The sequence below is a fragment of the Lepisosteus oculatus genome, unplaced genomic scaffold, assembly GCF_040954835.1.
Source record: "Lepisosteus oculatus isolate fLepOcu1 unplaced genomic scaffold, fLepOcu1.hap2 HAP2_SCAFFOLD_79, whole genome shotgun sequence".
In the NCBI taxonomy this organism is placed as follows: Eukaryota; Metazoa; Chordata; class Actinopteri; order Semionotiformes; family Lepisosteidae; genus Lepisosteus; species Lepisosteus oculatus.
In genome coordinates, this window is record NW_027168352.1 from 554025 (window position 1) to 577096 (window position 23072).

At 45.4% G+C, this 23072-nt stretch overlaps 9 non-coding genes across 9 annotated transcripts; 5 read left to right on the top strand and 4 right to left on the bottom strand.

The window, feature by feature from the left end:
• Positions 1-710: 710 nt before the first annotated feature.
• Positions 711-829, bottom strand: LOC138235425 (5S ribosomal RNA). Its single transcript, XR_011188147.1, has one exon. It is a non-coding gene; the product is annotated as a 5S ribosomal RNA (ribosomal RNA).
• Positions 830-2300: 1471 nt separating this feature from the next.
• On the bottom strand, positions 2301-2419 carry LOC138235386 (5S ribosomal RNA). Its single transcript, XR_011188112.1, has one exon. It is a non-coding gene; the product is annotated as a 5S ribosomal RNA (ribosomal RNA).
• A 980-nt stretch (positions 2420-3399) lies between these two features.
• Positions 3400-3563, top strand: LOC138235394 (U1 spliceosomal RNA). The gene has a single exon (XR_011188117.1). It is a non-coding gene; the product is annotated as a U1 spliceosomal RNA (small nuclear RNA).
• Positions 3564-6295: 2732 nt separating this feature from the next.
• Positions 6296-6437, top strand: LOC138235398 (U4 spliceosomal RNA). The gene has a single exon (XR_011188120.1). It is a non-coding gene; the product is annotated as a U4 spliceosomal RNA (small nuclear RNA).
• A 4827-nt stretch (positions 6438-11264) lies between these two features.
• Positions 11265-11338, bottom strand: trnai-aau (transfer RNA isoleucine (anticodon AAU)). The gene has a single exon. It is a non-coding gene; the product is annotated as a tRNA-Ile (tRNA).
• A 2690-nt stretch (positions 11339-14028) lies between these two features.
• trnas-gcu (transfer RNA serine (anticodon GCU)) lies at positions 14029-14110 on the bottom strand. Its single transcript has one exon. It is a non-coding gene; the product is annotated as a tRNA-Ser (tRNA).
• Positions 14111-15734: 1624 nt separating this feature from the next.
• trnar-acg (transfer RNA arginine (anticodon ACG)) lies at positions 15735-15807 on the top strand. Its single transcript has one exon. It is a non-coding gene; the product is annotated as a tRNA-Arg (tRNA).
• A 582-nt stretch (positions 15808-16389) lies between these two features.
• trnar-acg (transfer RNA arginine (anticodon ACG)) lies at positions 16390-16462 on the top strand. The gene has a single exon. It is a non-coding gene; the product is annotated as a tRNA-Arg (tRNA).
• A 583-nt stretch (positions 16463-17045) lies between these two features.
• Positions 17046-17123, top strand: trnar-acg (transfer RNA arginine (anticodon ACG)). Its single transcript has one exon. It is a non-coding gene; the product is annotated as a tRNA-Arg (tRNA).
• Positions 17124-23072: the final 5949 nt, after the last annotated feature.

Below are 23072 nucleotides of genomic sequence, written 5' to 3' on the forward strand. Positions count from 1 at the left end.
TCACCCAGGGCGAGGCTCGGCCATTGCACTCCGGCTGTGCTGACCCCTGCGAATTCCCCAAATGTGGGAATCTCGACTGCATAATTTCTGGTAGTGGGGGACTGCGTTAGGACACCACGAGCTGCGTGGCTGCGGAAGGATCCCGGTTCGACAGGAGTGGACGCCGCTGCTGGTTCTCGCTGGCTTTTAGTTAGGGGTCCGGAGAAGCATCTCAAGCTAGTTCCACTACTCCTTCCGGACGTTCATTCCCTTTTCAAAGTCAGTCGTTTTGCTGTAGTCTGCGTTCTTTAGGCTGATTATCGAGGTTAGCCTTTATTTGGTCATGGGGGGCCTCGGTACTGTATGCTGAGTCTAAAGACAGTTTCACCCGTTTTCTGATTGCTCGGTTCTGTCCCAGTGCAGACATGTCAAACAGTGAATGGCTGTACCTCTATTGTATCCGTGCTCAATGAATGAAATCGGTAACAAATGAATATATGTCTAGTTATACGAAAAACGAGTGGTTTATCGACTCATCTTCATTTGCAGATTTAGAGGCAGCTTCGATATTCGTTTAACAGACTGGTTTTTTTTTTTTAATATGGGTCACACACATGCCACAGCAACAAAACATCTCTAGAGATGAGGCTATAGATCACCTTTCCATCCTGCACGTTTTCCTCCCAAAGCCTACGGCACCAACGGCGACCCCTGCTGGCCGGGAGAGCAAAAGCTTACAGCACCTGGTATTCCCAGGCAGTCTCCCATCCAAGTACTAACCAGGCCCAACCCTGCTTAGCTTCCAAGATCAGACGAGATCGGGCGTGTTCAGGGTGGTGTGGCCATAAGCGAAAGCCTTGGTGCTTGACTCGCTACTTGAAGCTGTGTGTGGCGGGGGCTCCGTGCCCCCCGAGCGGGACTGAAGGATCGTTCGTGTGCAACTCTTTGGAAAGGAGCTGCTTTCCAAATCGCATTGCGTGCCTGGATGTTGGCGAATGCGCTCCCTTGTGTTGGCTCGTCCCGCACTGGAGGAGGACAAACAATCTGCACGGAGGAGCACCAGGCAAGTCTTCACAAGACAAAAACCTCCAGTGCACAGCACTCTGGAAACATTTCGGGGCTTTCGCGTGTTTATTTCAGCACGTAAAGCGCACCGGTCCAACACGTCGGCCGGGCGCGCGGCGCCTCCGCCCTCTTGTGGCCTTGCGGCGTCAGAGCAAGAGGCTCCTTCTCGCTGCCCTTCCGCTGTGTTGCAGGGCCCCGAGAGGGAATCCGGACCGCGCACTTTGTGGGGGGCGGGGGACCGCGTTTGCGCTCTGCCCCCGGTCTCTTGCGCGAGTACTAAATCTCACGGACAGGGGGGCCTCGTCATTGATTGTTACAGGTGAGACGGGGATTAGGAGGAGACCCCGACTGATGGGTAAAGGGGAGCACTTACACCAGAGGGACACCCCCGGCGTCTCTTTTTGAGAGACGCCCTGGGGTTTCCTAATGGCCAAGGAGGGTTGGGACCTCGGTTTGACGCCTCCCCCGAAGGACGGCGCCTGTTTGTGCAGCAGAGTGTCGCCATCAGGAGGCTGGGGCGTAAGAGAGCCACACAGCCCGCAGGGTGAGCGCTCCCTACTGGTCCCAGTCACACCTCTTGCAGGAGCAGCAGCAACCGGAGCTTTTCCGGGGGGGAATCTCCCATCCCGGTGCCGGCCAGGCTCACACCTGCTGGGCTGCCCCGGGGGTGAGCCCAGTCGAGAGTCGCAGGGCCAGATCTAGCCACCGGGGAGAAACGATACAAGTGAAGGATTGCTCGGCTCTCGGCACTTGAAAAGACCGACAAATGTCTCGTTCCCGCCGGAGCTGAATGTACCCGCATGTGTGGTGTCGTCTTCTTCCCCCGCCCCGCTGTGTTTGCTGTATTGTCTCTGAAGCCGGCCCCCCCCGAGACGAGACGGGCTGTTCCTGTGCCCCAATTAACACTTTACAGGTGCCATTCCCCGGCATTGTGGCCATTGTCGGTGCTCACACGCGATAAGATAAGGCGGAGGAGAGCGGGGCATGCCCAGCGGCAGACATTCAAGGAGGGGGCAGTGCGAGGTGAGGTGAGGTGCGACACGCTGGAGCCCCGACGCAGCTAATGCGGAGCACTTGTTGGACTGGCATCGAAAGGACGTGTGCGCACGGTTTTTTTCTTTTGAATATGGGTCACACACATGCCACAGCAACAAAACATCTCTAGAGATGAGGCTATAGATCACCTTTCCATCCTGCAGGTTTTCCTCCCAAAGCCTACGGCACCAACGGCGACCCCTGCTGGCCGGGAGAGCAAAAGCTTACAGCACCTGGTATTCCCAGGCGGTCTCCCATCCAAGTACTAACCAGGCCCAACCCTGCTTAGCTTCCAAGGTCAGACGAGATCGGGAGTTTTCAGGGTGGTGTGGCCATAAGCGAAAGCCTTGGTGCTTGACTCGCTACTTGAAGCTGTGTGTGGCGGGGGCTCCGTGCCCCCCGAGCGGGACTGAAGGATCGTTCGTGTGCAACTCTTTGGAAAGGAGCTGCTTTCCAAATCGCATTGCGTGCCTGGATGTTGGCGAATGCGCTCCCTTGTGTTGGCTCGTCCCGCACTGGAGGAGGACAAACAATCTGCACGGAGGAGCACCAGGCAAGTCTTCACAAGACAAAAACCTCCAGTGCACAGCACTCTGGAAACATTTCGGGGCTTTCGCGTGTTTATTTCAGCACGTTACAGGTGCCATTCCCCGGCATTGTGGCCATTGTCGGTGCTCACACGCGATAAGATAAGGCGGAGGAGAGCGGGGCATGCCCAGCGGCAGACATTCAAGGAGGGGGCAGTGCGAGGTGAGGTGAGGTGCGACACGCCGGAGCCCCGACGCAGCTAATGCGGAGCACTTGTTGGACTGGCATCGAAAGGACGTGTGCGCACGGAGCGAGCCTTCCCTGCGGCGGAGCGCGGGAACTTTCTCCCCCCCTCCCGCTGCAGGAGTTGTGTGCACTGCAGCGGTGCCGAGAGAAAAGCAGAGAAGGCAGCAGGCTCTGGAGAGCAGGTATGAGACGGAGCCTTGTGGGCAGGCGAGCAGGCCCGTTTTTTGGAAATTGCTGAAAAGGTTTGTTCGGTGTGTGGCAGGCGCACGTCGCGAGCTTGCGTGGCGATCTGCCGGTCTGGAGTTATGCAAATGAGGCCGAATTGCATCCCGGGACATGCTGCGAATGCGCAACGGCGACTGCAGATGTGTAGGAAACGGCGCGCTCGTTTTCTCGTTTTGCCCACACTTTTGAGTGTTAGTGTGGCGTGTGAGTGTGTGAAAGAGTGGGCCCAGCAGGAGGCGGTGGCGTGCGGGGCGAGGAGGTGGCCTAGGCTGCGCGATTTGTGCTGTGGGTGCGGCCCGCTTGCAGGGGCCTGTACAACTCATACTTACCTGGCAGGGGAGATACCTTGATCAAGAAGGAGGATCACCCAGGGCGAGGCTCGACCATTGCACTCCGGCTGTGCTGACCCCTGCGAATTCCCCAAATGTGGGAATCTCGACTGCATAATTTCTGGTAGTGGGGGACTGCGTTCGCGCTCTCCCCTGATGTGCTTGGTCCAAAATCAGATACGGGAGGGTTAGGACACCATGAGCTGCGTGGCTGTGGAAGGATCCCGGTTCGACAGGAGTGGACGCCGCTACTGGTTCTCGCTGGCTTTTAGTTAGGGGTCCGGAGAAGCATCTCAAGCTAGTTCCACTACTCCTTCCGGACGTTCATTCCCTTTTCAAAGTCAGTCGTTTTGCTGTAGTCTGCGTTCTTTAGGCTGATTATCGAGGTTAGCCTTTATTTTGGACCAAGCACATCAGCGCAAGGTGTTTAAAGACAGATTTGGTCACGGTGATATCATGGTAGAAAGAAACGAGCTTGTTACGTCTCAACAGAAACGCTCTTTAGCTCTTTCAGCTTTATGCAGAGAACAGCGTCTGTCGAGATTACTTTTGTGTCAGCGCGAAACGCCGTGTGCTGTCAGTATGATTTCATATTGCTCGTAGCGGCGCCTGGCTTTTGTCTGTCAAACGTTAGGTTGCACTTCTTCATGCTGCATCGTCGGCATGAGTGGAGAATTTTAAACGTCTGTACTTACTGCGCCCCATAAGAAATTGTTTGTCCCCATTCAAAAGAGATTGTGCGATGTCCTGCAGCGTTCGCAAAGCAAACCTTTGACAGTTTGAAAAGAGGAATTTATTCTGCTTCCTGTGCGTGCAGTAGTTACAAAGTTGAACGTCTTTACACGATCTGCTGCAGTTTTCAGTGGGTGGGCTTTGTCAAATGGCTTGAAAAAACGCACTGTGTTTCGGCTCGGGAAACATCATGAGCAGTGTCCTGCATGTTTTCTGTGTATAGCTGTCTTTTAACGCATACAGAATTCATTCGAAATCATTGATTTCTCCAATTAACAAGGTTCCCTTTTTGAGCCTGCCAGAAGCATTCTTTCAATGTAACAGATTTACTCCGGGGAAGGGCAGCATGACATTGAGAGTAGCTCAAGCTTTCAGCACCTTTATCTGACTGCATGTATGCAGACACTGCTCAGAATCCCCTGTAAGATTCTCCTTCAATTCCGTTTTGCAGTGCTTTAGCTCTTTCAAAAGGCTTCGCTTTGCTAGTCACAATCCAAGGCTCATGACAGCATTTGAAAACATTCGCAACTGCGTTGGCTGGGAATCGAACCTGGGTTAACTGCTTTGAAGGCAGCTATGCGCAACACTGGCTCGCTCCAGAATAAATCTCACGTCGAGGGCATATTTTTTTCCATTTTACCGTGAGTCGGGCTCAGCTGCACAGAGGAGAGAGCAGAGCAATGAGGTCACGGGGACAGGGGAGTCACACGCTGGCGGTTTGAACACGCGGAAGATCACTGAGGGATCCACAGTATATGGACCCTCCGTGCGCCATCAGTCCGCACTCCGGACTCTGAATCCTGCCATCCGAGTTAAGATCTCGGCGGAACCTGAGGCGCAGTTCCTTCTTAAAACGTAATCTGGTGAGCATTTCTAGAATCGTACTTGTATAGATGCAGCCTTTAATGTGTTGCTAGGTTAAAATTGATGACTTCTTGTATTTCAGTAGGCAACTGCCCTCTTGATTTCGGATTTAATTTCTTTATTACAGGGGCGCTTTTATGATGACAGAGTCATGTTCAGGTACTTTGCTTGATGGAGGAAGCTCATTTCGGACTCTGTGATCTGCTCACCTGGAAAGGTCTGCTATACTACTACAAGAGAGAAGTAGAGTCTGGAAGAAGGGACAATTTTATGATGCTTTGGAAGATAATGTTTTTTTTTCTTATACTGAAAATGAAAGGTAGTTGTTTCTATATGGACTCAGTCTTTGGAATTTGTATATATATATTTCAGTGATCCCTCAGCCATTCCTTCTGTATTGTAATTCAATTTCTCTTTTAAAATTCCTTCATATACGATTGAGGTATCTTAGAGTTCTCCTTCGAAGACCCAGCACTCTCTTTTCTTTTCCCAGTGTTACTCATATCGGACTTTTTAAACCTAAAAAAAAATCGTTTTTTTTTCTTTCAATTATAACTGAAGTTTAAACAACTATTGTTAAGTCCTTATTAACATTCAGGTCATGAAAAACTCAAAAAAACTCCCCAACCACTAAACTTTATCTCCCACCTGAGCGCCATCTTGAACGCCCCTACCACCAGAGAATGCTCACGATTTCGGAAGCTGTCTCCGGGACGTGCTGATTCCACACATCCTGAATAAATCATGATATTGTTAGTTGCTGTAGCTAGACGTTCAAATGATGGCCAGATGGACTGTTTCTTCCAGCGGTATAGTATTGCAGTGAGACAGCACGATGCCTGCAAGACTATGTCACGCTAAACGCCACGGATTGTGTTTGTCCGTTCGTGTCAGTCGTCCTGCAGCCACGGGAAGTGGGACACAAACATGCTGCAATGCTTTCAAGACGTTAGGATTTGTTTCTGTAACATCGGAGAAGAGTACTTGTGGCTTGAATGTGAACTGTACGTGCCCGCCCCCTTTCCTCTGTAGTGCATGAGTTACTCCCGGCATGCCCTTCGTCATTGTTCTGTCATCTTGTATTTAAAGGGTTGTATTTCTGCTGCTGAAAATAAGCAACGGTTTTCTCACAACGCCCTTTGTTCCCAACGGAGCCCTTGTCTGTCATGAAATTCTTCAAAACCTCAAGCTAGAAGAAGAAGACGACAAATATGAAGCGTTACAGCAACGACATGCCATGAGACGATCGATAACGATTTCCATAGGATCCCCGCGGTTGCCTGGCAACCGTCAGCTTTGCGCAGTGGCAGTATCGTAGCCTGTGAGGTTTAGCCGAGGCGCGATTATTGCTAGTTGAAAACTTTTCCCAATACCCCGCTTCCGCCGGTTTGCAATACAATCGGCGAAAGCAATTTTTGACAGTCTCATCAGAGACTGAGCAAGGTGTTTAAAGACAGATTTGGTCATGGTGATATCATGGTAGAAAGAAACGAGCTTGTTACGTGTCAACAGAAACGCTCTTTAGCTCTTTCAGCGTTATGCAGAGAACAGCGTCTGTCGAAATTACTTTTGTGTCAGCGCGAAACGCCGTGTGCTGTCAGTATGATTTCATATTGCTCATAGCGGCGCCTGGCTTTTGTCTGTCAAACGTTAGGTTGTGCTTCTTCATGCTGCATCGTCGGCATGACTGGAGCATTTTAAACGTCTGTACTTACTGCGCCCCATAAGAAATCGTTTGTCCCCATTCAAAAGAGATTGTGCGATGTCCTGCAGCGTTCGCAAAGCAAACCTTTGACAGTTTGAAAAGAGGAATTTATTCTGCTTCCTGTGCGTGCAGTAGTTACAAAGTTGAACGCCTTTACACGATCTGCTGCAGTTTTCAGTGGGTATGCTTTGTCAAATGGCTTGGAAAAATGCACTGTGTTTCGGCTCGGGAAACATCATGAGCAGTGTCCTGCATGTTTTCTGTGTATAGCTGTCTTTTAACGCATACAGAATTCATTCGAAATCATTGATTTCCCCAATTAACAAGGGTCCCTTTTTGAACCTGCCAGAAGCATTCTTTCAATGTAACAGATTTACTCCGGGGAAGGCCAGCATGACATTGAGAGTAGCTCAAGCTTTCAGCACTTTTATCTGACTGCATGTATGCAGACACTGCTCAGAATCCCCTGTAAGATTCTCCTTCAATTCCGTTTTGCAGTGCTTTAGCTCTTTCAAAAGGCTTCACTGCTAGTCACAATCCAAGGCTCATGACAGCATTTGAGAACATTCGCAACTGCGTTGGCCGGGAATCGAACCTGGGTCAACTGCTTTGAAGGCAGCTATGCGCAACACTGGCTCGCTCCAGAGTAAATCTCACGTCGAGGGCATATTTTTTTCCATTTTACCGTGAGTCGGGCTCAGCTGCACAGAGGAGAGAGCAGAGCAATGAGGTCACGGGGACAGGGGAGTCACACGCTGGCGGTTTGAATACGCGGAAGATCACTGAGGGATCCACAGTATATGGACCCTCCGTGCGCCATCAGTCCGCACTCCGGACTCTGAATCCTGCCATCCGAGTTAAGATCTCGGCGGAACCTGAGGCGCAGTTCCTTCTTAAAACGTAATCTGGTGAACATTTCTAGAATCGTACTTGTATAGATGCAACCTTTAATGTGTTGCTAGGTTAAAATTGATGACTTCTTGTATTTCAGTAGGCAACTGCCCTCTTGATTTCGGATTTAATTTCTTTATTACAGGGGCGCTTTTATGAAGACAGAGTCATGTTCAGGTACTTTGCTTGATGGAGGAAGCTCATTTCGGACTCTGTGATCTGCTCACCTGGAAAGGTCTGCTATACTACTACAAGAGAGAAGTAGAGTCTGGAAGAAGGGACAATTTTATGATGCTTTGGAAGATAATGTTTTTTTTTTCTTATACTGAAAATGAAAGGTAGTTGTTTCTATATGGACTCAGTCTTTGGAATTTGTATATATATATATTTCAGTGATCCCTCAGCCATTCCTTCTGTATTGTAATTCAATTTCTCTTTTAAAATTCCTTCCCCACTTCTAGGACCTGCAGTTGCTGAACTCCACAATGGCTTCTATTGGAAAGTCTGTGACTGAGACCAAGTAAGTGTTCACTTTTTTATGAAACCATTATTTATTTTGGAGCAATGAGCAATTCTTATATAAATGCAATAAAATCATTATGCTCAAACTATGAGAGAGAAAATTAAGGATAATTTAAGAAATCAGTTTTAGCTTGTTTCTATACACAGATGGTATGATTTATTTTCAAAGGAAACCCGCGAGGATTCCCCTGGTGTGCAAGATGTGCCTGAATACTCTTGATCAGCTTCCTGCTCACTTGAAGAGGGCGTGTATGAAGCACGCCACGGCAGAAGAGATCAGGATGGCCTCTCAACAGGCGAGGGAGGACATGATGAATCACCTGAAGAACGGGGTCATCGTGGATTACCACAGAATAGAGATCGTGTCTGGTGAGGCAAACAGGATAGTGGTTGTAAGACTGCTAGAGTCCTTGGGCCTTTTTGTACATGGGAAGCCTGAAGACACATTGGCAAGGTGAGATATTTTTAATCTGTAAGTCTTCTGTAGTTTCTTTTTGAAATCATTGTTACAACATATTATGTAAAAGCATGTTGAAAAGAATCTACCTGCATTCCAGCGGCCCTGAGCAAGAGGCCGCTGTCCAGGAGGAAGAGATGCCAGAGGCTGCTCTAGAAACTGAAACAAAAGCGGATAAGGAAGGGGAAGATGTGAGCTCTGAAGAACTCTATCAGCAGTAAGACTTTTTATTTTTCAGATGTATCTATTTTTTACTAAAATTCTAATTTGTCTTATAGGTATAAAATGTTTAAACCGGTGTTTTATATCCTTACAGGCCCTGAGTAGTTAAAAAGTATCAGCAGGCCGGAAGAGAGTGGCCCAAGCTGGACTCTATAGAAAGCACTCCCTGGATGCTCCTCTCCTGATTGGATTCAAACAGTACCTTACCAAGGATATGGGAGTGGCAACTTATTCTCAGGAGGTATTTATTTTTTAAAGGCATTTAAAATTAAGCAATGGTATCTTAATTGTAAATGTTTTTATTTCTTAGCTTAAAATTCACCCATGTGAAATGATGTCAGCCATAAACATCATGACTCTATATTTCCTACCTGAATCTATTCTACTTAAATTATTACATTATACACAATTTGAGTTCATTTTAAAAAGTAAAAGGTAATGAAAGGAATGCATTTTCATAAGAAAGATAATACCGATATGCATGTGATAATCTTCCTTATATCATGTAGTGCGTCATTTGGACACTTTGTGGGCTTGAAATACAAAGAAAATCATGTTCTATGGTACAAGATAAATACAAAACTTAAGCTTTTATTTTAATTAGATTTCTTTATAAAGCATAAGCAATCATTTATTACATCGCTTCTTGAATTAAATCTTTTGACAAGAGGTAAGACTTCTGTTACATTTAAACCCATGTTTAGCTGTGTTTTTAGATTTAACTGAACCAATTTCTGTGTGTGATAATGTCCTTGAATTCTGACAACATCACACTAAATTACATGATATAAAACAGCTAATGTTTCTAGAGATAAAGTTTCTGAGATGCTTCTAATTACTTTTTATTACCAGGGACAGTTTAATTCACCTTGTACAGTACTGTAAGACCAAGATGCTTTTTTTAAAGTTATTTAACATTTTATAGAACTTTGTCTACTATGGCAACATGATGAGCTTGGTGAAACTTGGAAAAATACTGCTTGGCCACTTATCTTAAGATAAAGATAGGATAAAGGTTTATCTTTTGCACCTACCTGACCCCCAGGGAAGGCCAATGCTTTCTAAGTTGATGGTTCCCTACAGTAGACTGTACTTTAATTTCAAAGGTAATGTATATTGACCCAAATCAGTTTTGGAATCCAATCTACTGACGAGATGGAGCACATCCTTTTCTCAGGATTTTAGCATCATACGTTTGGTATATTTAGTCCCTAATGATGAAAGAAATGATCATAGAACATTTGGACACTTTGTAGGCTTGAAATACAAAGCAAATCATGTTCTATGGTACAAGATAAATACAAAACTTAAGCTTTTATTTTAATTAGATTTGTTTATAAAGCATAAGCAATCATTTATTACATTAATATATGTGAAAATAACATTTTAGCATCATACGTTTAGTATATTTAGTCCCTAATGCTGAAAGAAATGATCATAGAACATGACATCTAACCTTACCTGCGGTGTTTTTAATCCCTATTGCTCAATGCATGGTGAAAGCATTGCATACATGTGTCTGACAATGAGGAATGGGCCCCTGAGACAGTCATTTGCCTGTTTCACAAATGATAGTATTTTACTAGAGATTCTGTTTGGGATTCAGATGTGCATTCGGACAGCAATCCCTTTCAAGAAATGATACGCTCTGGATGAGGTCAAAGGTGCTGGAACACTGTATTTAGGATGTGTTTGCAGTGATTGTGTGTCTCCTGCTTCAACGCAGTGATATATAGATGTGCTCCTGTAATTTATTGGTACAAGCCCAGGGCAGTGAGCAGTCTGAGGATTTATTTCCAGACGGCATAGAGCGGTGAAGCAGTGAAGTAGTGCAAAACACTGGATCATTATATTATTAGAATCTATTCTACTTAAATTATTACATTATACTCAATTTGAGTTCATTTTAAAAAGTAAAAGGTAATGAAAGGAATGCATTTTCATAAGAAAGATAATACCGAAATGCATGTGATAATCTTCCTTATATCATGTAGTGCGTCATTTGGACACTTTGTGGGCTTGAAATACAAAGAAAATCATGTTCTATGGTACAAGATAAATACAAAACTTAAGCTTTTATTTTAATTAGATTTGTTTATAAAGCATAAGCAATCATTTATTACATTAATATATGTGAAAATAACATTTTAGCATCATATGTTTAGTATATTTAGTCCCTAATGCCGAAAGAAATGATCATTTGTTTAACATGCACGGGTCTGTCTCAAAGGATGCAGTACTCCTGAAGGGTCTCAAACCCTACATTTCGGATGCCTAGCTGTATCCTTCACATGTGGCACCTCAGAATGACTTCTAACCTTACCTGTGGTGTATTCAGTCCCTATTGCTCAATGCATGGTGTACATACTGCATACATGTGTCTTGAGAATGAGGAATGGGCCCCTGAGACAGTCATTTGCCTGTTTCACAAACAGGGACCTGGACCTGGACCTAGACCTAGACCTGGCCCGTACGGGGCTCAAACCCGCGACCTTGGCGTTATTAGCACCACGCTCTAACCAACTGAGCTAACCGGCCTCACGATAGTGCTCCTCTCTGTGCTGCAAAAAATCAAACTCAGGGAATTTCTTTTTTCCTCCTTTGAATAGAAAGCCGTGTAATTCAGTGTACGGGCTTTCTCGTGCAGTTTCATGGTTCTTGTAACCCAAATCCTACACTGGCCTGAAGTGCCCCCCCATTTCACAGCATTTTTCAGCTGATTTAAAATGTACCTAAAGGAGAAGCATTATTGAAGACCATCAATTACCAAGAGCTTTTGTCAAAGGTTTTGGTGGTCATTTTGAATGACCACAGAGCGCTGTGACCTCGGTTTTACATCTCATCCAAAAGACAGCGCCCTTTTACAACACAGCATCTCCGTCACTATGCTGGGGTATCGGGACCCGCACAGACCTCAGGGTGAGCGCCCCCCCCCCGCCGGCACCATTAACACCGCTTCCAGCTGGAAGCTTTGTTTTTCCCTGTAGCTCACCCTCATCCGGGTACTGACCTGGCTCACACCTGCTTAGCTTCAGTGGGTTTTCAGTTGCAAGTTGCAAGGGGATGCAAGTGATGGAGCCGCTCGGTGCAAAAGCCACTATATTGGCCGGGACTCGAACCCGAGCCTCCCGCGTGGCAGGCGAGAATTCTACCACTGAACCACCAATGCTCGGTGCCTGGGCCTTCAAAAAAGACGCTTTTTTGGTGCTCTGTGCAAAACGCGTCGACATCTGCTTCCAGCTGCAAAATGCCATTCGCGGACGCTGAAGAACTTATTTCCCAGGCAGCGGGTACAAGCGTTGGGCGTTTTAAAACCACCAGGAACAGCAAAGAGGCGCGCTGTGACACTCGATGTATAACTGGAGCCTCACATTTGCAAATGGTGAGGCTCCAGTTCAACACCCAGTTCGACACCACTTTACAGTATATGACAAAAGCATGGCAGACTGTGCCGGACAAGCTGGTAACTTCCGCTTATTTTGACCATATTAAACATTGGAAATCTTCCCACTTGCATTTGTGACACTTGATTTTGGCTCCACCTAAGACACTCTTAAATCTTCAAACACTTTTCTCTTCTCCCGCAACACAGTTGTCTGTCGGCACTATGTGGCAGCGTTGCATGACAACCCATCTCACCACGGAAAGGAACCTAACAGCTTTGGTAAGAGAGTAGAATTACCTGAAGAACTGCTTTCCATGGAAGCAGGAGCAAGCGATGTAGCATTTTTATAGTACCAGGAAAGGAGAAGCGGCACTTCGCCTTTGCCACACAAGCACAAGGTGACGTGCGGCAGACGCCGTAGTCAGCAGGATTCGAACCTGAGCGGGGAGTCCCCAATGGATTTCAAATACATCGCCTTAACTACTCGGCCACGACTACAGCGAGCTCGCCGCCGCCGCATTCCTCCTATAATCTAACACGGAGTGCGAGGTGGCTGCGGAAACCTTTTTAAAGTCGCTCTCCGTTAAAAAAAAAAATACCTTTCACAAGATACATGCCGGCAGACAGACACGCCTCAGAGGGTTTAAGGCTGGCTTCACGTTCAAATGATAAAGTCCCCCCGTCCGGATGTCAAAATGCAACTTTGGCAGACAGAAAAAACATCAACAAACCACAAATGTGGACAAGGATTTTACAAGCTGCACCACACTGCACTTTCAAAAGCATTTACATTCGTGTTAGACGCAGAAATTGTCTTTGTTTTGCGCGCTTACGAACGCCATAGAAAACGATACAAAACAAAAGCCCTCAGCTCCTGTACTTGATTATAATGCCGTTATGTGTCGAAGCAGGAATTTACGTAATCTTACCACGGCAACATGGGGAATAGAGGGAAGTGAGCACACGCTACGAATCGTCTCAATCACTCCCTAGAGTCGTAAGGCACATTGAAGGGTGCACCCCCATCATTAATCGTTGGGCCTCTGTAAAAGGAAAGCTGTTGAACAGTCTTTGAAACAGCTCGGATGAAACACTTGATTGCTTCCATGTGCATCTGGAGCCCACTTCTTATTTTCACTTCACGCCGCCCAAAGCATTTCTAAAACAGGAGATTCGCGTTTGGGAATGCGCCCTTCCCTACAAATAAAACAGGTCTACGGGTCTGAAACCTGCTCCACGGAAACAGTTCTGCTGCGCTTTTGATCAAAGGGAGATTCTCTGTTCTTACTTTTTGATTACATAACACCCAAAGGGGCTTCTTTGGAGCTGGATTCCAACCAGCATCCTAAAGTTTCTTGGCGGTATCCTTTACAGTCCTCTGTTCGGTCGACAAGGAACAGAAGGGGGCAGCTTTCCTCACACATACAGTGCAATGTACTGTAGTGTTCCCCTTCATTGAATTCGCAGTTCTGCATCAGACCTCTAACTCGTTTCCTTAGCTTTGATTTAAGCCACGAAGCAGGCTTCTACTGTATAAACGTCTAGAGGAATCACTAACTATTTGAGAGGCCATCATCCCAGGGGGAACTGACAAAGTCTATCCCTAAACACCTAGCGCAGTCTCTCGAGAGACTGTCAAAAATCGCTTTCTCCGTTTGTGCTGCAAGTAAGTGAAAACGCGGTCTCAACCCAGAGCCACTTGGCAGCAGCGGCACGTAAATACTGTTACTACCACTGCTCGATACCAACGTTAGCCTACTATACCATGTTCAGCCACCGCTAGAAAATGTAAGGCTCTAGTACTGGAGCAAACAAAAGGAAAGCCAACGTCAAACGTAGAGAGCGACGAGGATGGGATTTGAACCCATGCATGCAGAGCACAATGGATTAGCAGTCCATCGCCTTAACCACTCGGCCACCTCGTCGATGAAACTGGGCTGTCCAGACATGGGTTGGCGCGCTCCAGATGATCTTTTTCTTTTTTTTCCCTCATAATCGAGGGTCATTTTCCTGTTCCACATGCGATTTCAACATTTTCCTTGGGGGATGTCAAGCCAGCAAGCCACTGCTGTGGTTCAGTGGCCAGTGTGGAGTTCAGTGGCCCTGTTGTACACAGAAAGCACATTGAGCTCCTTGGACATGAAAAGTTCCAGATAAAAGCCATTTGTCATCCTTTCTCTTGGTGTCGATGTTGCTATTGTATGTAAAGGTGGCACTTTGCTCAGCGAGCAGGCGGAGCACACACCGAATGCAGATGTGTCTGAGTGGTGTGTCCAAGTGGCTGCAAAAGGACAACACTACCGGGGCGCCGTTGCTTAGTTGGTTAAAGCGCTTGTCTCTTAAACAGGAGATCCTGAGTCCGAATCCCAGTGGTGCCTTCTTTGTTCTGTCTTCTCGAACAGAACTGGTCCTTACAGACAACCGCCTACGGCTAGACTTAATTAAATGCAAGTATTCATTTCCTGTCTTTAACGCGACTTGTTTTTCTTAAAATGGATGGAACTTGCAAAACATGAAATACAAACATTGCTAATCAGCGCTAGCGGCTGGCAAAAAAAAAGAAGTCAGCAATGTTTTTTTTCTTTAACCTTAACCCTGCTAATGGAGAAGAGTTAAATGACCGAGTCTATGCAGCTTAAACGGTGCTCATGTCGGGTTCTTTGCTGAAAGGGTGGTAAATCACGCTCACCCCAGTCCTTAATCTTTTAAAAGGATAAAAAATTGAACCTAGTCGCCACATCACATACATCCTGTTCAACGATAAAAAGGTGACATCTATCCTCGATCCAGAGTAAATCCCACGATGAGGGCATATTTTTTTCCACTTTACCATGAGTCGGGCTCAGCTGCACAGAGGCGAGAGCAGAGCAATGAGGTCACGGGGACAGGGGAGTCACACGCTGGCGGTTTAAACACGCGGAAGAAAACTGAGGGATCCACAGTATGTGGACCCTCCGTGCGCCATCAGTCCGCACTCCGGACTCTGAATCCTGCCATCCAAGTTAAGATCTCGGCGGAACCTGAGGCGCAGTTCCTTCTTAAAACGTAATCTGGTTAGCATTTCTAGAATCGTACTTGTATAGATGCAGCCTTTAATGTGTTGCTAGGTTAAAATTGATGACTTCTTGAACTTCAGTAGGCAACTGCCCTCTTGATTTCGGATTTAATTTCTTTATTACAGGGGCGCTTTTATGAAGACAGAGTCATGTTCAGGTACTTTGCTTGATGGAGAAAGCATATTTCGGACTCTGTGATCTGCTCACCTGGAAAGGTCTGCTGTACTACTACAAGAGAGAAGTAGAGTCTGGAAAAATGGACAATTTTATGATGCTTTGGAAGATAATGTTTTTTTTTTCTTTGAAATCGAAATGAATCAGAATATCAGTGCAAAAGACAAACTCTTGGTTTGGTTTAAAGAGATATGGTTTTAAAACAGACAAAATGTAGAAAACAGGTGTTTCTCACTTTTGGAAAAGAATGGACCGGGGGTAATATTTTACTAGGTGCAGTGCTGATCTCACTGGGTTACAGTCCTGCAGTGTCACACCAGGGCCAGTGGCGCAATGGATAACACGTCTGACTACGGATCAGGAGATTGCAGGTTCGACTCCTGCCTGGCTCGGGTCATTTTTAAACGCATCGGGCTACTCCCTAAGTAGTCTGTGCTACTTACTGCATTGTAATCGTACCCAGTAAGAGATTTCCTTCATGTAAATGAACTGCACCTGACAGCTTTAGAAAAACACCTGGGCTCAGTACGGTGCTGAGAGCTCAGCGTTGCTGTTCTAATTAGCACGCACTGCATCGGCTATGAGCCCGAACCTTTCAATTATTCCGATCAGTAAGTCAACACGTAGTCCACATGACAGGTACTTTGCTTGATGGAGAAAGCATATTTCGGACTCTGTGATCTGCTCACCTGGAAAGGTCTGCTGTACTACTACAAGAGAGAAGTAGAGTCTGGAAGAATGGACAATTTTATGATGCTTTGGAAGATAATGTTTTTTTTTCTTTGAAATCGAAATGAATCAGAATATCAGTGCAAAAGACAAACTCTTGGTTTGGTTTAAAGAGATATGGTTTTAAAACAGACAAAATGTAGAAAACAGGTGTTTCTCACTTTTGGAAAAGAATGGACCGGGGGTAATATTTTACTAGGTACAGTGCTGATCTCACTTGGTTACAGTCCTGCAGTGTCACACCAGGGCCAGTGGCGCAATGGATAACGCGTCTGACTACGACTCAGGAGATTGCAGGTTCGACTCCTGCCTGGCTCGGGTCGTTTTTAAACGCATCGGGCTACTCCCTAAGTAGTCTGTGCTACTTACTGCATTGTAATCGTACCCAGTAAGAGATTTCCTTCATGTAAATGAACTGCACCTGACAGCTTTAGAAAAACACCTGGGCTCAGTACGGTGCTGAGAGCTCAGCGTTGCTGTTCTAATTAGCACGCACTGCATCGGCTATGAGCCCGAACCTTTCAATTATTCCGATCAGTAAGTCAACACGTAGTCCACATGACAGGTATTTTGCTTGATGGAGAAAGCATATTTCGGACTCTGTGATCTGCTCACCTGGAAAGGTCTGCTGTACTACTACAAGAGAGAAGTAGAGTCTGGAAGAATGGACAATTTTATGATGCTTTGGAAGATAATGTTTTTTTTTTCTTTGAAATCGAAATGAATCAGAATATCAGTGCAAAAGACAAACTCTTGGTTTGGTTTAAAGAGATATGGTTTTAAAACAGACAAAATGTAGAAAACAGGTGTTTCTCACTTTTGGAAAAGAATGGACCGGGGGTAATATTTTACTAGGTGCAGTGCTGATCTCACTGGGTTACAGTCCTGCAGTGTCACACCAGGGCCAGTGGCGCAATGGATAACGCGTCTGACTACGGATCAGGAGATTGCAGGTTCGAATCCTGCCTGGCTGGGGTCGTTTTTAAACGCATCGGGCTACTCCCTAAGTAGTCTGTGCTACTTACTGCTTTGTAATCGTACCCAGTAAGAGATTTCCTTCATGTAAATGAACTGCACCTGACATCTTTAGAAAAACACCTGGGCTCAGTACGGTGCTGAGAGCTCAGCGTTGCTGTTCTAATTAGCACGCACTGCATCGGCTATGAGCCCGAACCTTTCAATTATTCCGATCAGTAAGTCAACACGTAGTCCACATGAACGGTAGAAATATTCTCTTGTCTGTCTCTTGTTTGTATAGAACTGAATGTCCCTGACAATGTACTGTTAGTTTTAATTGAAGAACGGCATTTGTGTTCAAATATACCAGACAAGTTTATGTAACTGCTCATGCGACACTCAGTTGTAATTAGTCAAGAAATAAAGTCGAACAACAGCTGTGGGTTTGATTCTGAACGTATGAGATTGCAGCGCCTTTTACTTCCATTGACAAATGATAGAGATTCGAAGAGAGATCCTTCAGACCAGCAAGCAAACCCACGGCTATTTCGGTTTTCTATCTAGGCAACGTTGGTGTCTGCAATAGCATACATGAAAGCGTGATGCAATTTCTGTGGCTACATTTGTTGCACGTCATGCACAGTAAGAGTGTTTCTAACACCAAATAAAAAGTCAACAATTAGCGATCACGCCTTCTCCTCAGTTAACCCACTGAAACCCACCGGGGTAAAGTTAGCTCGAAGTTCGAAAACGATTTTGGCACGCCTGTAGCGCTTTCACGAAACCTCTTAGAGTTGCGAGAATGCTTGTTTTGTGTATAAAATACATTGTGGATGCTTTCTCAGCCTTTACTTTTTCGTTTTTATGACATTTTTTTGACCAAGCACGAATATTCTTTTGTCCATATCTTCGCAATGGAAGCACAGAACGCCGTCAAACCAAATGCATTTTAAAGACCACGACTTGTGGATATTTCCACACTCTTTACATCAAACTATCAGTGAGCTAATTATCTTTTTTTAAACCTCCGGTTTTTCATCGATGCGTAATTACGCACGAACTGGAACCCGGGGGACCGCTGTGTGCACACGTTCACAACGCGAGAAATACTGTTCAATACGGCTTCGTGCGAAAAACCCGTATATGACCATAGGAAGCAGAACAGCGCAGTCTCCCATTACCCAGACTGTAAGCACGGGAATAAAGCTTTGTTTGATTTCTGAAACCCTTCCTTTACGTCCTGTTTTCATTCAGGTAAGGGTCAACTATATTCACAATACTACTGACAGCAGGAAGATTAAAATATTCTTTACTCAGCAGCTTATTAAAAACAGCTCCCATGATGTTCAAACCGATTTTTTACACAGAACACTGACACAGCTTTGCATTCTGAATCTCTTTTTCTCATGCTTTTATTTAATGTGGCACAATGCACTGGTTCACAAACCAATAGCATTTAAACCACAGCACCCACAATGCTGCAGGTAAGTGTTTTGCACACTAAGCAGGTCATCTGACTATTCCCAGCTTTGTTTTGGGTTATGGAACCTTTATTTTTTTATGATTTTCTGAAGATAACACTACAGGTGGGATGGGTGGGTCGTCTTCATGGCTCAATAGCATTTCAAATACAGCAGCCACTCTGCTGAAACCAAGTGTTTTACACACCAGACAGGCCCCCGGACCTCGTACAACCTTGCTGTGGCTGTGGCCCCTTTCTTTAATTTTTTATGATTTTCTGAAGATTACACTACAGGTAATACACTGGGACAGATGGGTCGTCTTCATGGCTCAATAGCATTTCAAATACAGCACCCACTCTGCTGAAACCAAGTGTTTTACACACCAGACAGGCCCCCGGACCTCGTACAACCTTGCTGTGGCTGTGGCCCCTTTCTTTAATTTTTTATGATTTTCTGAAGATTACACTACAGGTAATACACTGGGACAGATGGGTCGTCTTCATGGCTCAATAGCATTTCAAATACAGCACCCACTCTGCTGAAACCAAGTGTTTTACACACCAGACAGGCCCCCAAACCTCATACAACCTTACTGTGGCTGTGGCCCCCTTCTTTATTTTGTAATGATTTTCTGAAGATAACACTACAGGTAATACACTGGGACAGGTGGGTCGTCTTCATGGCTCAATAGCATTTCAAATACAGCACCCACTCTGCTGAAACCAAGTGTTTTACACACCAGACAGGCCCCCGGACCTCGTACAACCTTGCTGTGGCTGTGGCCCCTTTCTTTAATTTTTTATGATTTTCTAAAGATTACACTACAGGTAATACACTGGGACAGATGGGTCGTCTTCATGGCTCAATAGCATTTCAAATACAGCATCCACTCTGCTGAAACCAAGTGTTTTACACACCAGACAGGCCCCCAAACCTCATACAACCTTACTGTGGCTGTGGCCCCTTTCTTTATTTTGTAATGATTTTCTGAAGATAACACTACAGGTAATACACTGGGACAGGTGGGTCGTCTTCATGGCTCAATAGCATTTCAAATACAGCACCCACTCTGCTGAAACCAAGTGTTTTACACACCAGACAGGCCCCCGGACCTCGTACAACCTTGCTGTGGCTGTGGCCCCTTTCTTTAATTTTTTATGATTTTCTAAAGATTACACTACAGGTAATACACTGGGACAGATGGGTCGTCTTCATGGCTCAATAGCATTTCAAATACAGCATCCACTCTGCTGAAACCAAGTGTTTTACACACCAGACAGGCCCCCAAACCTCATACAACCTTGCTGTGGCTGTGGCCCCTTTCTTTATTTTTTAATGAGTTTCTGAAGATAACACTACAGGTAATACACTGGGACGGGTGGGTCGTCTTCATGGCTCAATAGCATTTCAAATACAGCACCCACTCTGCTGAAACCAAGTGTTTTACACACCAGACAGGCCCCCTAACTTTATATAACCTTGCTGTGGCTGTGGCCCCTTTCTTTATTTTTTTATGATTTTCTGAAGATAACACTACATGTAATACACTGGGACAGGTGGGTCATCTTCATGGCTCAATAGCATTTCAAATACAGCACCCACACTGCTGAAACCAAGTGTTTTACACACCAGACAGGCCCCCTAACTTTATATAACCTTGCTGTGGCTGTGGCCCCTTTCTTTAATTTTTTATGAGTTTTTCAATATGGCACCATTAGACAGGCGGTACATGGGGATAGTACATCGTGCTCTTCACGAGTCAATAGCTCTTCAAGCACAACAGCCACAGTGCTGCAACCAGGTGTTTTACACACCAGACAGCTCCCCTAACCTTATACAACCTCGCTTTGAGTTGTTTAACATTTCTTTCAAATCACTTGGGTTCATCAATCATTTGATCATTTTTCAGCGTGGAATAAACCTATTACTTGTTCCTTGGAGATTACCATCTGCTGATAAGATATGATCGCTATATTGACCATATACAATTTCTTGCATAAGGAATTCATATTTTGCATACACCGATCCCCCCGGAGTCCCAAGTGATTCTGGTTTTGGAAAGCTAAAGGACAATGAGCTTCACGATACCAGGGGGACAGTGGGTGGTCAAGTCTCCCCTAAACAATGGATCTTGTCAGATTATGATGTCAGTGCATTTAATAAATGTTGTTGAACTCTCTTTAGCCCAAATACCGAGGAGCCCAGACCCAGAATGTTACACATACTGACAGAGAGTGATCTCATTATGTGTGTTTGGATTTTAACAACTATTTTTATTGTTTGCTAGAACCAAAACAATCTATGTTAGACATTTTCATCTTCAGCCAAAAATACAAACCTGTGTACGTAGTGTGGTGCAGGTTCTTGTCCCATCCCAACGCATTTCGAGCCCATCGCCTTAACCACTCGAGCAGGACAAATGCGAGCTCGCCGCCGCCGCAATCCTCCTATAATCAAACACGGACTGCGATTTGGCTGCGGAAACCTTTTTAAAGTTGCTCTCCGTTAAAAAAAATACCTTTCACAAGATTCGTGCCGGCAGACAGACACGCCTCAGAGGGTTTAAGGCTGGCTTCACGTTCAAATGATAAAGTCCCCCAGTCCGGATGTCAAAATGCAACTTTGGCAGACAGAAAAAACATCAACAAACCAAAAATGTGGACAAGGATTTTACAAGCTGCACCACACTGCACTTTCAAAAGCATTTACATTCGTGTTAGACGCAGGAATTGCCTTTGATTTGCGCGCTTACGAACGCCATGGAAAACGAAACAAAACTAAAGCCCTCAGCTCCTGCACTCGATTATAATGCCGTTACGTGTCGAAGCAGGAATTTACGTCATCCTACCACTGCAACACGGGGAATAGAGGGAAATGAGCACAAGCTACGAATTGTCTCTAATCAGTCCCTACAGTTGTAAGACGCCTTAGAAGGCCCCTTTAGAAAAACATTTTGTTAACAGGCATTCTGCCTCAGCCTAAACACCTATAGCTTGCAAAGCGCATGCTATTAGACAGGCACCTCTGCAAGACCTTAAGAGTCTCTTAAACTAGTGATAGTAAGGTGTTCCCAATGGGCGATGTTTGGCTTTCAAATCATCTCTCTGTGGAAGCGCCGAGATGCAGCTGTTTAAGGCTTAGAAGCAGCTGACTGTTTCACTACCTAGCTGATTACTGTCAGTCAGGGAGCTCAGAGGTGAAAACACTGTTTCTGTTTTTTTTTTCAATCTAGTGATGGAAAGTAAGAGGGAAATGATGGAGCAATCAATAACCGCTCCGGAAAAATGGCAGAAAGAAATGGCCCGTCACTAAGGACATTTGTGAAGCAGAGGAGTGACATCACCACAAAGGCGACTTAGTCTGCTGATCGTTTTGGTGAATAATGATTGAGGCGCGTTAAGAGAAAGGTAGCTGCGTCAGCATGCTTAGGCTGCAAAGGATAAAGCAAAGGTTTACTCCATGCTGAAAAGAGAAAAAAAAGAAGCACAACGTTTCGGCTGTGGAGCCTTCTGCGCCATCTTCTTTAGCGATGGTGATGATGTTTACATTGGAAAAACTGAGACATGCATACCAGAGGGGCTTGAACCACCAACCTTTCAGTTAACAGCCAAATGCACTAACCGATTGCTCCACAGAGACTGACGGCCTTTTGTGCTCCCTACATTTGCAGGTTTATGGTCAAAGAAAACAATCGTTTGCGCTTCTTGTAGCCAGCAATATTTTTTCACTGACAACCAAGAAATTGATTTCATCTTTCACAAAATGTATGGATTTCTTCAAAAACAAGTTATTCCAGAAAGGAAATGAATTCTTGCATTAAACTGAACAAAGCTGTACATGTTTGTCTGAAATGATACATTTGGCACAACAAGACACGGAGAGAGGCACAGCTGGTATTCAGACCCAGGATCGCCTGCTTACTAGGCAGGCACTTTAAGCCACTAGGGAGCACCGCACTTTTACAGACACTTGGACACATCTGCGTTCGGTGTGCACTTAACCTGCTCTCTGAGCCCGTTGCCTCTTTCCCATTTAATAGCAGAACTGACGCCAAGAGAAATGATGAGAAATGGCATTTATCTGGCACTTCTCAAGGAGCTCAATGCCCTTGACACCTCCCCAAGGCGACAGAGCTGCATTCTTTGGCGACATTTTTTCTTTTGTTTTATTTCTATACTTATTGATAGAAAAAAAAAATGATATGTCATGTACTGTAAGGGAAATGTCTCTTTTCATGGGGAAAGTTAGCACCAGCAAATGTTGTGTTTAGAAGAAGTGATTTAACATGACACGTGACCTAACATACCGGAGCAAAAGCTCACCCAGCAAGCCCTGCTTTACTTCTACAGGAGAGAAGTAAAGTCTGCAAGATGTTCAGCTGGGTAGCTATGTCAGCATGCCTCGGCTGCAAAGGAACAAGTAATAGGTTTATTGCATGCTGAAAAGAGAAGAAAGGAAACGCAACATTTTGGCCGTGAGGTCTTCTCACACCTGAAGAAGCCTCACAC